The sequence below is a fragment of the Chionomys nivalis genome, chromosome 1, assembly GCF_950005125.1.
Source record: "Chionomys nivalis chromosome 1, mChiNiv1.1, whole genome shotgun sequence".
In the NCBI taxonomy this organism is placed as follows: Eukaryota; Metazoa; Chordata; class Mammalia; order Rodentia; family Cricetidae; genus Chionomys; species Chionomys nivalis.
Genome location: NC_080086.1, coordinates 140,595,850 through 140,612,133, shown reverse-complemented (window position 1 = coordinate 140,612,133; position 16,284 = coordinate 140,595,850). Strand labels below are relative to the sequence as shown.

At 40.3% G+C, this 16,284-nt stretch overlaps 1 protein-coding gene across 1 annotated transcript in view; it reads left to right on the top strand.

The window, feature by feature from the left end:
- Positions 1-10,668: 10,668 nt before the first annotated feature.
- Itprid1 (ITPR interacting domain containing 1) overlaps positions 10,669-16,284 on the top strand; it is a 123,243-nt gene continuing 117,627 nt past the window's right edge. Inside the window, exon 1 of the mRNA XM_057788184.1 lies at positions 10,669-10,887. The gene's annotated coding sequence lies outside the window, so the exon portion shown is untranslated. The remainder of the gene's footprint in view (positions 10,888-16,284) is intronic.

Genomic DNA, 16,284 nt, shown 5'->3' with positions numbered 1-16,284 from the left:
GGTTCCTTTTCAATATTCATACCTTTGTTGATTTCCTCTTTCACATTTTACAGCCTTCCTTACTTCATTCAACTGTTTATGTTCACAACAATGAGCTTAATTTTTTCTTTGATTTTTTTTGAACATATTTAAAATCATTCTTTGAATTCTCTGTCTGGGTGTCTTAGTTATTGTTTTATTGCTGTGAAAGACACCATGACCCAGGCAACTTACAAAAGGAAGCATTTCGTTGGAAGCTTGCTTATAGCTTCAGAGACTTAATGCATGATTATCATGGCAGGAGGCATGGCAGCAGGTAGGCAGCATGGGGCAGGAGCAGTATCTGAGGGTTTACATTCCAATCCAGAGGCAGAAGGAAGAGAGAGAACAGGATTGAGCCTGGGTGGAAGTTTTTGAAATCTCAAAGTCAACCACCAGTGACACACTTCCGCTACCTAAGCCACACCTTCTCTAACAGGGCCACACCTCCCAGTCATTTCTAAACTCTCCACCAACTAGATAGCAAACATTCAAATATAAGAGCCTTTGGTGGCCATTCTCATTCAAACTACCACACTGAAGTTTTACACCAGATGCCAGTACTGTAAGAGTGATAGTTCTTGAAGGAACAAAATTGCCTTTAAATCTTTGTGTTTCCCCTGTTGTTGCATTGAAGTTAATGTCTCTGGTGGTATCCCCTCCCCCTTTTTTGGTTTATTTTATATCATAAGTATTCTTTTAGTTGAAATATTTTTAGTATGTCTTGAATGTAATGTTGCATAGCTAAGTGTGTTGTTTAGAAAACAGTTCCTCAGTCCAGGAGCTCAGAGAAGTGGTATAAATGTTCATCAAGAAAGACTTATCTGCATCTATTGGAATGATAAGGAAATTTCTTCTGTGGGGTATATTTATGAAGTACATTATACTTACTTATTTATATATATATATTGGTCATTATTGAATCCTTGGAGTTGATCATGGTTCATAATCTTCATAATGTGTTTTGAAATTCTATTTGTGAGTACTTTTTTAGAATTTACATCCGTATTCAACAGTGACGATGGTTTATAGTATGAATATCATATGTCAATGTTCATAATATTCCATCCATTTTAATGATCATGCTATTTAATCTCCTAAACATCTTATTAGAGGAATTCAGGTGCTATTTTGAGAGGGAGAGAGAGGGAGAGAGATGGAGAGAGACGGAGAGAGACAGAGAGAGATGGAGAGAGAGAGGAATATTCTGGGACATGTCAAATTTGAAATATTTTCAAAGAAAAGAATTGCTGTTGTACATAACCCACGCACACTCCTTTTGGAAAGCTCTTTCAATGACTTCTTACAAAGTGTACTTAACTGGTATGATCCTGTTCCTTTTCTTAGTTATGTTTCTAAGCCTGTGAAATTCAGTTGTGTCTATAACACATCTCAGATGGTTCAGATCTTATATAGTGGTCTCAGGGGTTATAGGGTATCTTGTAAAGGGGACAGAAGGCTGTAGCTTAGTCAGAAATGACAAGACTTGAAAAAGAAATAGCTTTTGTTAAGGGACTAAGATTTGAATCTAAGTCTGTCTCACTGATGTTTATGAAATTGAGAGAAATAACAAAATTTGCCTGGATACAAAATCTTTGTGTTCTCAGATAGCCATGATTAGAGCCTTGCATGTTCTTTTTCACGTGCAACTGACAAAAAAAAAAAAAGACTTGTGGAAAATGTGTCTAGCACCCAAGTTACTTTACTCAGTGGTATCTGTGAAACTAACAGTGTCTACTCTGCTGAATGATAAGAGATGAGCATACGGCAATGTCTTAATCGGGATTGCTGTTACTGTGATCAAGCACCATGAGAAAAAAAGCTGCTGGAAAAAAAAGGGGTTTCTATTGCTTACACTTCACAGTTCATCACCAAAGTAAGTCAGGACATGTTCACAGGGCAGGAGCAATGCCACCCACAATGAGCAGTGCCTTCCCCATCAACTACTAGTTAAGAAAATGCCCTATAGGCTAGTGTACAGAATCTTATAAAGTCATTTTCTGTGTGTGTGTGTGTGTGTGTGTGTGTGTGTGTGTGTGATGGAGTAAATAATCCTTACATTATAGGATCTGGTAGTCCAGCAATGGTTGTCCTCATGCTGAGTAAGGAGATAAGCCAGACTAGAAGGCTGAAGAATCTGGCATCTAATTCAGGGAAAGGAGCAAAGGCAGGACGGTACAGATTACTCTATCCTCAGAGTACTATACTCCGGAGAGACAGAGAGAGATATAGATATATATAGACATAGATAGATAGATAGATAGATAGATAGATAGATAGATAGATAGACAGACAGACTCTAGGTTTGGCATGATCTTTTGAAACCTCAAAGCCACTCTCACTCCAAGTGCTACAATATAGAGATAGATAGATAGATATAGATAGATAGATAGATAGATAGATAGATAGATAGATAGATATAGAGATATAGATAGACAGACAAACAGACTCTAGGTTTGACATGAGCTTTTGAAACCTCAATGCCACCCCCACCCCCAAGTGCCGCATTTCTTCCAACAAGGGAACACCTCTTAATCCTAATTCTATCAAAGGATTCCACTCCCTAGTGTCTAAACATTCAAATACATGAGCCAATTGGGACCATTCCTATTCAAACTACCATAAAGTGTTTCAGAGGCCTTGATTTAGCTCATTATACTAATTTGTTCTGACTTCTATAACTAAGAAATAATTTCATGTTGTCTTAAGCAATTAAAGTTGTCTCAATTTCTTATCTCAGCCACAGCAAGTGAACAGGAATGGACTTGCAGGTGAGCTTGATGTTGCAAGCATAGAGCATCCACAACAGACTGGAGTGGAAGGGCTGAAGCGGGTTGCTGAGTGAGAGACAGAAGACTCGGGTCGTTATATGGGGCTTGAGATGCATGGGTCAAAGATTGTTTTCTCCTCTTATTCTTCCTAAATTTTAGGGTCACAGAAAAGTCAAGATGCTGCAGTTACAGACAGTCAGGAATTTGCATGCTACATAGGACATTTTCTGCACAGTGTAGAGAATGGCAGAACAGTTGCACCGGGGTAAAAGGAGTAATTATGCTTGCATTTAATCTATGTTTGAGCTGTTCATGTTTGTTAAGCCTTTGTAAGCCTGCAAGGACAAATTTAACTGCACACAATCAATTATTTAGAACTATGGAGAAGGCTTTCTGAACCAGTTCCTACAGAGCACACATTTCCTGAATCTGAATTTTCCATCACTGTCCAGGGGATGTGAAAGAAGTTGGACTAGGCGCAAGATCTCCCCGAGGTTCCCATTTGTGAAATTTTGCCCAGTTCATCAGCACAAGCTGTTAGAGATACCAGTTAACTTTTCTCATTTTCTCTATAGCTGGCAAAATAAGTGAAGCAGCTCCTAATGAAACGACAGGTGGGCATGGGTTGTCCTTGGAAGATGTGTACTTGTGGGCAAGGTTGTGGTACATTTTCTTGATTTGGTGATTGACACAAGAAGGTTAAGTTTATTTGTAATTGTACCACCTTGGCCTGGTAGCCATGTGTGCTGTCAAAAAGCCACCTGAGAGGGTCATGAGAACAAACCAGTAAGCAGTATTCATCCATGGCCTCTGCTTCAGTTCTTCCCTCCAGGTTCCTGCCTTGAGTTCCTGCCCTAAATTTCCTTGATGATGACTATAACATATAAGTTTAATCAAATATACTTTTTCCTTCCCAAATTGGTTTTGATTATAGTGTCTCTTCACAGCAATACATACCCTGGGCAAGACCACTTTTGCCAGGAAATTCTGTAGTAGAAATATAAGAGGTTTGGAGCTGAAAAACATTTATGTTTAAATCCTTCCACCTACATGGTATAGGGAAATACTCTTAATTTAAAATTTCTTTATCTATGAAAAGTCTTAGAGATTTAGGAGTACTGGGTTTAAAATGGGTTGTTGGCTCTAAAGCACTCAGCTCAGCAGCTTGCTCTCCCTTGATGCTCATGTTGAGTCTTTCCCCTTGTCTTTTGCTCTCTGTCACTCGGGACAAAGAACGCTGATGGAGTAGATGCCGTGGAAGGCTGCAGAGGAAGCATACTGGTTCTAGAAGATGGGAGAAATTCAGACATTTTGACTCCTGCTCACAGAACTGAAATGCATGGATTTGACTGGGAGGCTGATGCCCAGGAACTGAATACAAAGTTTGGATTCTGGCATTTCAGATTAACCTAATTGGTTCTTTTGACATGCTGGCAAAAGAGAGATGTCACATAACAAAATATCTAGCCAACTCCCTAAACACTGGGTACTACAGTAAGAGTGCAAAAAGAGACTGAATGGTGTTCTACACAGAACCTTCCATGCTTTGGGGCAGGCTCACACTGAGGATTAATCTGGAAAAATTCACTCCTAAGCTACTCTTCATTAGGGTTTTAGAAATCCGTCTTGTCTACTTAGTTGTTTAGGATTTGTTTTTGGATAGCGTTCTAGCTTTGTTGTTGTTGCTGCTCTGATAAAGACCATGACCAAAGGCAACTTTCATAAGAAAGGGTTAATATCATCTTACAGATCTAGGTCACAATCCATCACCAAGGGAAGTAAAGGGCAAGAACTCAAGGCATGAACCTCTGTCTGGAACTGAAGGAGAGAGCTTGGGAGAATGTGGCTTACTGGCTTATTCCCTCTAGGTTGTTTGATTGGCTTTGTTTTAAAGACATTTATTGTTATTTTATGTGTATCGGTGTTTTGCCTGCATGTATGTAAATGCACCACATGCATCCCTGGTGCTTGGAGAGTCAGAAAAAAAAGTCCTGCATCCACTGTAACTGGATTACAGACAGTTGTAAGCTGTCGTGTGGATGCTGGGTCCTCTGCAAGAGAAGAATGTGCTCTTAACCACTGGGTCATCTTTTTATCTAATCAGCTTGTTTTCTTATATATCCCCACGCTCACCACCTAGGGGTAGCATTGACCCAGTGAGCTGATCCCTCCTAGATCAATTAGTATTCACAAAAATACCCTCACAGACATTCCCATATGCCAGTCTGATGGAGGCAATTCCTTAGTTCTTCTTCCCAGGTGTGACAAGCTGACAACGAAGATTAGCAATCAGAGGTAGAATATGTATCTCAGGATAACCTCAAACTTGAGATTCTTCTGCCCTAGCCTCTCAAATACTGGAGTGATAACATGCTGTGTCTCCTTTGACGATTTCTTACTAATTATGTGGGCTTGTTGACATCAGTGTTACTTGTAAGGCTGTCGGTTCTTCTGGAACCACAGAGGAGCCCTTTGGGTCAAAATGTCAAAGAACCACAAAATTAGCAATGCTGAATACACTCTAGCTCAGGAAATTCATGGAAGAAGTTAAACAAAAGGCAGTTTAGGAAGCAGGCCAATATGGAAGTAGCTATTCAATGACCCCGATACTGCTGCATATCCAAGACAAAGTGTTAGAAGTTGTGTATACTTGTTCTGTTCACAGGAAATGTCCCTGGACTTTTGGCAGTGGACTTTCCCATCAGACATGAGGGCTTGCTAGGAAAGCAGACAGAATCAGTACCTCCTTACTCCTTACTACAGAACTGTGTGAAGTCAATTTAATCCCATCAATCATATGTTTATTGAGCAATTATTTCCTATGAGTCAAGTAAATGAGTATATTGTCCAAGTGCCTGAAGTGTTCTAGAAAACATTCTCTACAATACTCATTTGCACTCAGAGACATTTTGTACTTTATTTACAGTGACAAACAATGAATGCACATGCACATATTTTAAGGCGTGGCTAGTGGTTCCGTTCCAGGATTGAAGAGTACAGTGTTGTTTATTTTGTTCTTTTACGATAAGGCAAGATTTAACAAATCCATTGTTAAAAAGCAATTTCATTTTTCTTATTGCTTTTTATCTATTTTACAGAGTGTTTAAGTGCTGTCATAAGAATGTACATTTTCCCCTTTGGGGATCAATATAGCAAGGTAGAAAAGGAGATAATTTTTGTTGCTAGTTATAATGTGGCTCATATATTTTGTATATGACTTGAATTGACTTGTTTTGCAAACATTTTATACCTATCTCCTGTTGGCTTCTTTTACATACTATTATAGCTATTTGTTTATGACGTTACTGCCGTTCAAGAAGATCCTTAATACAGGAAATATCTATTATTTTTCCTACCCAGAGCTCCTTGAAGAATGCTAGACCAAAGATGCTACCTGATAAACCATGTAGAGATGAAATAAAAGTGAATAATATTCAGGTTCATGTTTGAAAGCCAGAATCCCCAGCAAGCTCCAGGACTACAAATGCATTTTCATTGCCCAATTACTTTTGCCGTCATCATCATAAAATGATGCCCAAATCACATAAAATGATCGCATCAGTCTTAGAAGCAATTCTTCATGTGTTGTTGCTTTTATCCTTAAAATAATTCTGTGTTGGGACCATCAATAAGAGGGTATCTGTCCTGTAGTGAGTTTGCAGGTCACACTGAGACCTGCTTAAGCTCTCAAAACTAGACAGAGCCTGAACTGTAGCTAAACTCTCTGGGTCTAAGTCCTGAGATGGCTGTGTCTTGTTTTGCTAGACTATCACTCAAGGTCTGGCTTGTGCCATCTCTTCAGTACTGCTCAACCCAGAGTGTTTGGTGCAGAAGGTCTATGTGGAGTGTTTTGCTGTGCATTGCCCCTGCCCTCTGGATAATAAAAATGTTCTACAGCCATCGACAAAAGTCTCTTGCAGGGAAAACCAGTTCCAGGTGAGGCTCAATGGTATACCCGCAAGCACAAGGCAGAAAGTGTTCCGAAACAGTTACGAAGAATGAGGAAGTCCTCCCCCACTTCTGCTGGAGGCAGCATCTAATTTACTGTAAAAACTGAATGGACTTATAAAGCTTATTGTGATAAAATACAAAATATTTACTGAGCAGGCATAAAGTGTCAAATCAAAATCTAAGGAGAACAATCTACAGCATCGTTAAATGTCTTCTTAAAATGAAACACCATCTTAAAGTCCATCTAGTGGAACACAGAGCTATTTGGGACCAGTCAGTCTCATGATGGGTGCTTAGCAGCTAGATTTACCATATTAGTTTCTAAAGATTAGTTAGAAAGGAATTGCCTCTTTTATGTCTGTGGCTTGCTAACCAATAAATCAGTTCCAATCATTGTTTAATTGTATTGTCCATGGAGATTGTGTTGTCAAGTAAGTTTCTGGCTCATTGGGACTGTTCAAAACATTTTAAGGCATAGTCTTTTTGCATGAAAAAGGAGGGAAGGAACATGTAAACTCCAGGACCTATGTAGATCTTCTCAGAAAATATAGGACAGAACCATAGGGCTAAATCTTTTACTTTCTTGTTTAAATTTATTGGAAAGTGGAAACATCCCCATGTTTATTCAATAGTAGACTTTTGTGCATTGCAGCTTTGTCATACTCTAGTTTTTTTTTTTTTTTAAATTCTGACTATGACTATAGAGGCCAATAGACTATTTTTATGTGATTAGTTTCTGCCAACGTGAAACAAAATAGAGCCCTCTGAGAAGAGGGAACCTTCATTTAGGGATTGCCGTCACCAGATTAGCCTGTAGACATGTCAAAGGGAACTTCTTCTACATTAATGCTTGATGTAGAAGGGCCCAGACACTGTGGGCAGTACCAGGCCATTGTGGGACTATGAGAAAACAATCTGAGCAAGTCAAGTTAATAGAGCCAGTAGATAGCATTCCTCCATGGTTTCTGTGTCAGTCCCTGCCTCTAGGTTCTTACTTTGAGTTTTTTGATATCCCACGATGATGGACTATGGTATAGAAGTATAAACCAAATAAACCCTTTCTTTCTCAAACTGCTTTGGGTCAATGTTTATCATATCTACAGAAAGCAGACTAGAACAGTTTAGGATTAGGTATGCTTGGCCGCAAGTCACAGGGTGACTGGGGATAAACTGTTTAACATGTGAGATCCTCATTTTCTTCATCAATAAAATGATGCAGAATAACTTTCACCTAGATTTTTTTGGGGAGAATAAAAGGCTCCAGTGTGATTCTTAGCACAAGTGACTAATAATTGATGATAGGAACTCATTCCTATATTTTCCATTGAAAGAGGAACAAGAGTTTTTTTTTAAAGCTATTTTGACATTGTCACTTTGTGCTGCAAGAAAAAGAATAACTTTAATTTGTCTTTGTAAAGAATTTCATCTGATGAAGGTGATAGAGAAATGAGCTCTTCTCCCAGCCCAGGATCTGTGTTGAGCTAACCACTAGCCACTGCTCAACCCCCGTCACCATCCCAATCACCTCAGCAGAAAGGTCTTCCCAGGTGGCGGTGGGACCAGTGGCATGGCTCTCCAGCTCAACCGTGGTATTATGTAACTTTGTCCTGTGAGGGAAGGGTGTGGGCATAAAAGAACAATGTCAAGACAGGGGTTGGAACCCATCCAGGAGAAAAGGCTCACAGCCAGAAACAGGAGTTTTGAAACATCATGGGGCTAGCTAGAGTAGATCTACAAACCTGGCCAGTTCATGTTGTTAATCCTGCTCCCGGCTACAAAGAATTAGGACTTTCTGTGAACACTATGGTTTGGGAAATATTGAACCAAAATTCTCAATGGTCTGTTCTCTGGACTAGCTCTTCTGCTATCCTAGAACTGAACGCTTCTCCTTGATAGTCTGAAAGCATTAGCTAGAGTGCTCAGGAACACAGCAGGGTCCATTCTAAACTTGTCAGCAGCTGGAGAGTAGCAGTTGGGTTTTCGTGTAGATGAGAAGCCCCAGACTTTCATGGTTTGAAGCCTTCCTTTGGTATTCTGACTGCCCCTCATTTGTTCTTCATGGACTGGGATCTCCTTGCCAAAGTGAACTCATTTATTTCCTTGTCTTTATTTTTGAGCTGGTTTTGTGGCTGTCAAGATTTCATCACTCAGCTTTGGACACCCATATCTAGACTGTCTCTCTTTCTTTACTCCTTGATACTTTGAAGGAAAACCAAACTTTACATTTTCATGACAAAACTCTCCAGCATCTTTCGTGAGCTTTTTTTTTCTTTCTAATGCCTAAGAGACAAATAGAAACATTTGCTCATGTTGGAAACCTGAGCACAGTTTTTTACTATTGCTTTCCCCTACGTAACGGATCAAAATAAGACTTGCTGGCTTTTCTTTCCATATAACGCTAAAATACCTCACTTCTCTGTTTATATCTGTGAATGGTCCATCACTGGTAGAATTTACCTGCTCTCCAGATACCTGCTCTCAGTCTTGTTGATGCCAATCACTCCGTTCTGCATATGGCATCAATAAAACACTTTTAGGATAGAAATCTGACCATGTCATTTCCAGCTGCCCTCCAAATGAAGTTCAATCGCTTACTGGCATATGAGGGACATCACATCTGTTCTAACTACTTTTTACTTCTTTGATTATGTTACTTGACTTGTCCATTCTTCTCTTACTGATTCTTGCACGTCTTCAGCTGGACCGTTCATCCTCTTGCATTTAGAATTAAGCACACATTGCCGCTCTCTCTAATTACCCTCTTGCTCCTGTTCTCTCTTCCTCCTGCTCCTTCCTTGTCCTCCTGTCCTCCATGCAGAAGAAAGGGGCTTATGCTTAATTTCTCATACTCATTTGAAATCTATCCCAGACAAATACATGGTGCAGGTAAATTCAGCTAAGTATGATTCATTAACAGTGATTCTTCCTTTACCCTGTTTTCCCAGAACAATTCGCTAGTGGTAGAACCATTTAGTGAGAGAAGCCCTCTATCAGGTTCCAGTTACCTTAGACTGACTATAGAGCATTCCAAAATTCCATTTTATAACACTGTCAAATTTCTGAGATCTGGGCTGGAGTTTTGTTTCCTCACCTTGCCATCTGAGTATAGAATTACAATGTGAATCCCGTGAGGTCTAAATAATGAGAATAATTTACTTGGTGAAAGTGTGGGAATGTGTGGCATCACTGCCAAGTTTCCTGTTTTTCTCTGGGCTCCTAGGAACTGGGAGACCCTGAGTTTAGCTCTCACCTCTTCCCACCACATCCTTGTCTGACTCCTGTTCTTGTTTAGGACCAACATTAGAAAATGGAACTAGCAGGCTGCTTTATGCAAACTTCCAGTCAGGCAGTGTTCTTACACTCTAATCAACTATATTATTATTTTGTATTCACTTCTTCATCTCTTCCTTTAGACAGTTAACAAACTTACCCAAGTGCATCCCAAATACTGAAGTCCTATGGAGAGTAGGAGCCCTTGGGATGTCCTCTTAGTCTGTCACCCTTCCAGGACTGGAGCAGTGTATGCTTATGCTTAGTTCCCTCGGAACTTTCCAATTGTTCTTTCTGTGTATTGAAGCCCTCAGACCTGAATACCAAGTCCCACTGTCCTTGTTTCCAGGGATGGTTTGCAATGCAAATCACTGGATTGGTAACAAGCAGTACCATAACCATGGTAACCAAATGAAGACAAGTTGCTTGCCCTCCTCAGGAAAGTGCTCTCCAGCACTGCATTCAGACCAGGTGCCACAGCCAGCATGTCAAAGGTCACTGAAGGAACAGGCAGTTTCATAGAAATAGAAAAACAACAGAGCCATTGTATCGTTGCCCACACTCTTCCTCACAGCCCTGGATTGGTGACTAATAACTCTTGTCATTTGTATTTTCTGCTACTATTTTTTTTCTTGTAGAGAGGAAAGGAGAGGGAATGAATCACTGTGGGTTTTCATCTTGAACTTGACAATGACTTTTGGCAAGCAGATCATCCTTTTAAATAGGAGCAGATAGCAACCGGGGTCACTTTGGTCACCAGGATTTTTCCATCTTACTGGTGGTGAAGACAGGAAAACACAAAGTACCAAGACCTCCATCCACATTCTCAGAGAAACCACAGCAAGCTCCAAGCCTGCTTCTCTGCTGATCTGCTGCAGTAAGTCTTACAAACTGTGTTTTCCCAGCCTGTGGGGAGATGGTAGATCTCTGCTCTCATTTCTTCTCTGTTGGAATAAGAGGGCCACTTGAGCTTGTTCTGAGATTCCTTACCTACCTGCAGCTGTGGGATTGGGCAACTCCCAGGAAGAAAGCCATTAGCAACAGGTAAAGCGATCTAGTTGTCAGGGAGTCAGGCCTGCACGCCTTCATGCCCACTGCTTGGTGGCCACTATTAACATGGAAAGGTCTAATGCTCTAGGTTCAAATGTATTAAGTCCTAACCCTTAGTTGCTCAATACTGTTTCTAGCAATATGTTCAAGGAGTGTTGCCGAAATGATGCTGTCTTCTTTTGGTAGCTCTTCTTTGCTTATTGGAGTTTTTTTCACTGATTCTTTTCATTTTTAACCAATCAATGAATTCATTAAACATGAAGAATGAGCTTAACATACTAAAGTCATGTGGAATGTGTGTGTGTGTGTGTGCGCGCGCGTGCGCTCCCACCCTACCCTTTCATGGGCATGTGCACACAGCATGCTATGGAAGTGAAAATCTTGACAGAGTAGAGAATGTTCTTTCAGGCCAGCTTTACCAGATAAAATGAAAGAGTCTTAGGTACAGTTGACTCTTAGATTCACAACTTTTATTTGATTGTTTGATTTGATGAAATCTATCTGAAATAATTCACCAAGGCTGTAAATTGTGTGGTTTGGGGTTCTGATTGTTTGTTTTCCGCCTGAACTTCAAATGTAACTGACTACTCTGTGTTTAGTACTGAACCAGGCACCTTGATTAAAAGAAAAGAACTGAAGAAGGCAGTGGTGGATAAGTGAACACAGACATCTCATTATAAAATTTTTATTGAAAAATCACCCATTTATCATTGCCTTGGTACCACATGCAGGAAAGAATTTCATATTGGTATTCAAACATTATGGCAGGAAGCAAACACCAAAGCAATCGGGACAGTTCAGAGTTGAATGATTCTTGCCTCACTATGTTGACATGAACCTTCTCTTTTTGGCAGTTTTCAAACGATCTTGATGTTAAGCTCATGCATCTGCTAGAGTACTCTGCTCTCTGCATTCACCTCTTGGCTGCCCCATGTAGCCAGTCACCCCTCAGAACAGTCTCCTCAAGGACTCTAAAGAGCCAAAGGGAGTGGGGTCACAGATAGATTTTGCATATCCAAGAAAATTTAGGAAACACTGTCCAAAATACAAGAACAAGGTTTAAGTACATTGGGAATTCTTCTGAGTTCACTAGTCAGAAGGTTGTCAAGATATATTGTGAAAGTAGCTCAAACAAGTTAATATGCATTTAGAAAAAAGAAAATAATAGAAAATTAGCATCTTGTTTGCCAATACAAAATACTTTCTATATGTCTCCCATGGACAGCCCAGCATCTCTGTGACTTGCCCATGGGAGACATTAGGAAGTGTGTCTGGAGGTTACAGGAAGTTTTCCTAACTGTTGAAGCTGTAGTGAGGGAGAAAAGGAACCAGAGATAATAAGAAATGTGGAGAGATGGAGAGAAGAGAGAGGGAGAGAAGGGAGGGAAAAAGGGAATATGGGAAAAAGGGGATAAAGAAATGGGGAAAGGGGGGAGAAGGAGGGAGAAGGAGGGGAAAGCAGGAGAGAGAGGGAGAAGGAGAGAGAGAGAGACTATGGGCAGTGTTTTGTGGATATTATCCATTAGGCTTTATTGCAGACATTATGAATTGGCTTCTTTAAGGAAAACATACATGAAAAGAGAGTGTGACTCTTCCTTCAGCCAAGCTTGGGCTTCAAATGTTTATGTGGCTTGTCATATTTTCATCTCCAGTCTGAAACATCCTTTATTCTATTGCAGAGATATTTCTCCTGCCTCTGTATTTGGCTATTATTCTGCCTCTTATCTAACATGTGCCTTGGAAAGTTTGAGACAGTTTCTCTTATTTGTCCTGCCCTATCAAGAGTCTTCCAACAGATTCTGCATGACTGAGCATAGGGAAACTGTGTGGTTCTCCTGAGCTTTTCCCAGTCGTAGACTGTCTTAGTTCGTGCTATTGTTGCTATGATACAACATCGTGACCAAAGCAATGTGGGGAGGAAAAAGTTTGTTTGACTTAGACTTCTACATAACACTGTTCATCACTGAAAAAAGTTAGAACAGGAACTCAAAAAGGGCAGGAAACTTGTGGCAGAGGCCATGGATGGGAGTTGCTTACTGGCTTGCCCTTCATGGGTTGCTCAATCTTATAGAACCCAGTACCCCCAACACAGGGGATTCTATGCCCACAATGGACTGCACCCTCCCATATCAATCATTAATGAAGAACATGTCCTACAGGCTTGTCTACAGCCCTATCTCATGAAGACATTTTCTTAATTGACGTTTCCTCCTCTCAGATGACTTTAGCATGTGTCAAGGCAACATAAAACTATCCAACACTGCCTCCTACTTAGGGCAGTATGGGGAGTGTTTCCTTGAGGCTTTTATTCGTAGCTGAGACTACAGCAGATCCAAACTTCTGGGCTACTAGGAGAGCTAGATCTTTTAACTTGCATAGGAAACACCCACAAAGCAGAGAGAGGAGCGCTTCTTCATCGCCCTGTGCACATTTTTCCTGTTTGCCTCTACTCTGGTTGATTATCTTTGTATTTTATGCAATTTCTTTGCTGTAGCATCTTGCTATTCACAAACATTTATATTTTGATATAGCCAAATTTAACCATCTTTTGCTCTAAATGGGTTTTCATTTTTATCTTGATTAAGCGGGGCTCTTCTACTCTAAGTTGTAAAAATACTTTCCTGTGTTTCTCATAGGCTTGTTCATCTGTCTGTTTGTTGCCTCTTACCTTATGATTTCACCTGGAATTTATTTTGGTCAGCTGTATGGAGTAGGGATTTAAATAGCTGTTTGCTCCCAAATGAATAGCTTCTTCTTCCAAGAGAGTTTACTAAATCATTTGTTTTTAACATTAACCTGATATTTCTTATTTATAATTTTCAATTAATTCTGAACTGGTGTTTGATTGCTTACTGATAACTTGCCATCCGGGGAGGAATTAAAAACGTTCATTCTCTCGATCGAGAGTGCTACTCGGGGAAGAAGGAAGCAAAGGCCTGGCTGACTGGCTTTCCTGACAATTAAGTCAAGAATATGGTCACCTCTCCTTTCCCTTTTCCTTCTTCTCCCCCAGAAACTGCTGAGATCACCTTCATCTCTGTCCTATTGAAATTAGACTTTTTTTCACTCAAACTCAAGTAAAATTGTCCTTGAGTTTCCTTCTGAGTCCATTTTAGCTTTTTCTTTTTATAGTTGTGTATGTGTGTGTTTGAATATGATGTGGTTGCTCATGTCTGTGCAGATGCACATGTGTGTATATGCGTGCACATGTACTTATGGGTGTGCTCATGTATTTGTGGGTGTGTACATGTACTTATGGGTGTGTACATGTGTGTGGATGCCAGAGGACAACCACAGCTGCTACTCTTCGGCTTCTTCCCATCTTCTTTTGGACATAGGATCTTTTAGAGGACCAGAATTCATCAAGAAGATGAGGCTGGTAGGCTAGTCAGTGACAGAGATCTGCCTGTTTTGACCGCTCCAAGGCTGGGAGTACAAGTGTCTATACTACTTCACCTTGTTTTTTTTAATATTAAAATATGGATTTCTGGGATCAAACTCATGTCATTGTCCTTGCCAGGGAAGCAAGTGAATTATCCCCCCAAAACCCGAGTCTATTTTTAATTTTTTCATCTACAAGACTAAGAGCCTCAAAGCGGGACCTTGTGTTGCAGTGAAATGTGATGCTCTGATTACAAGTATATGTTGAACTATATTTTCCCCAAAAAACTATATGTTCATTAAATATATTATTTGTATTTATCTGGTTTTCTACTTAATCTATCAGTCCTCAGAAGGTTGTATTAGAAGATTTTTTTAAAATATGATTTGCAGTCCTAATTTCTACTTTAATGGCCTCTTCTGTTTTATGTTTTCAGAAGCTATATATTAGGCACAAGCGTTCATTATTTATCTTTCTGTAATATGAATACAGTCACAGGCTACAAATGACACATTGACCTAATGGAGAGAATGTATGCCAGTGAACCACAAAATGACGTGGTGCTGATGTCACGGCTGTGGTAGTCTGCATGTGTACACTCTACATTGTTCACACCTTGGCGATAGCCACCTAGTGAAGTCTTCTAAGACGTTCTCTGTTGCTATGCAACACATAATTATGTCTTATAAGGTGATGTATGTATCTGGCAAGCTAATATCTTTTACCTGGAGCTCAATTTTGTTTTAAATAAATATTGACTTAGCTGTATTTACAAAGCATTTCTCTGGGTGGGGGGTATATTTTCTTCATTTTAGCCTTCTGCTATTGATGCTTTTTTCCATAAGTCTTTCTCCTCTAAGTACCACCAGAACATCTCATCAGAGTTTGTCTACTGTTTCCTATGAAAATGAAACACAGTTGCAGTATTTTCACAGAGATGTAGATGACCCCAGTTTGAATTTCCTGTCTCTGTAACTGCCTTTCCTGACTCCACTGAACATTAACTGTTGTTTCCAACTATTGACGTTTCTTCATTTTAGTTTTAATCTTCAAATGGCTGAAATAAGCAAATGTAATCTTCATTTTTCCAGCAGTTAACCTTCAACCTTTTAACTTTCTTTTCATTTATTCTTTGTGTCTTTCACATCGTGTCTCCACATCATGCCACCTAATCTCACCCATCCACCCCAGTAAAATAAAATAAAATTTAAGACAAGAAACGGGGAAAGGAAGGGAGAATCTCATCATGGAAGCTGCAGTGTGATACAATGAGTCACACAGTAAACCCTTTCATCCATAGATTTTTTTTTTTTTTAAACGTAGATGTTCATCCCAAGGAACCATTGGTCTGATTTGAGGCTACTGGTTTTTGCTACATCATCAACGCTGGCCCCTTGTTTCTGGGATTCCTGGATATCCATTGCTGCCTTGTGTCATGGAGATCTTGCAGCCCTGGGCCCTCAGGACCGACCTCTACTCTTTACTCCCCACCCCTGTGCTCCAGAAGATCAGAGATGGGTGGAAGTTGGAACGGACCAACACACAACCCTGATTCTGGGCCTGGGTAGACACAGGGTTGGTCAGCCTGACAGCTCTTTTCCGTCTTCACCACCAGGGTGCGCTCTCCAGCATTGCCCTGTCTAATTCTCCCCTTGCAGCCATGAGCAAGGGGTGGGGCCATTTCATCCTCTTTCACGTCCTCAGAGTAAGATCTCCCTCAGCTGGACCCTCAGGGCCAGCTCTACTGTGTTGCCCAGGCTAAGTATAGAGTCCACTCTCCCACGTGCCGCAGCTGATGAGGGCCAGGAACAGTTCTCCTGCTCTTAAGACCTCAGGACCAGC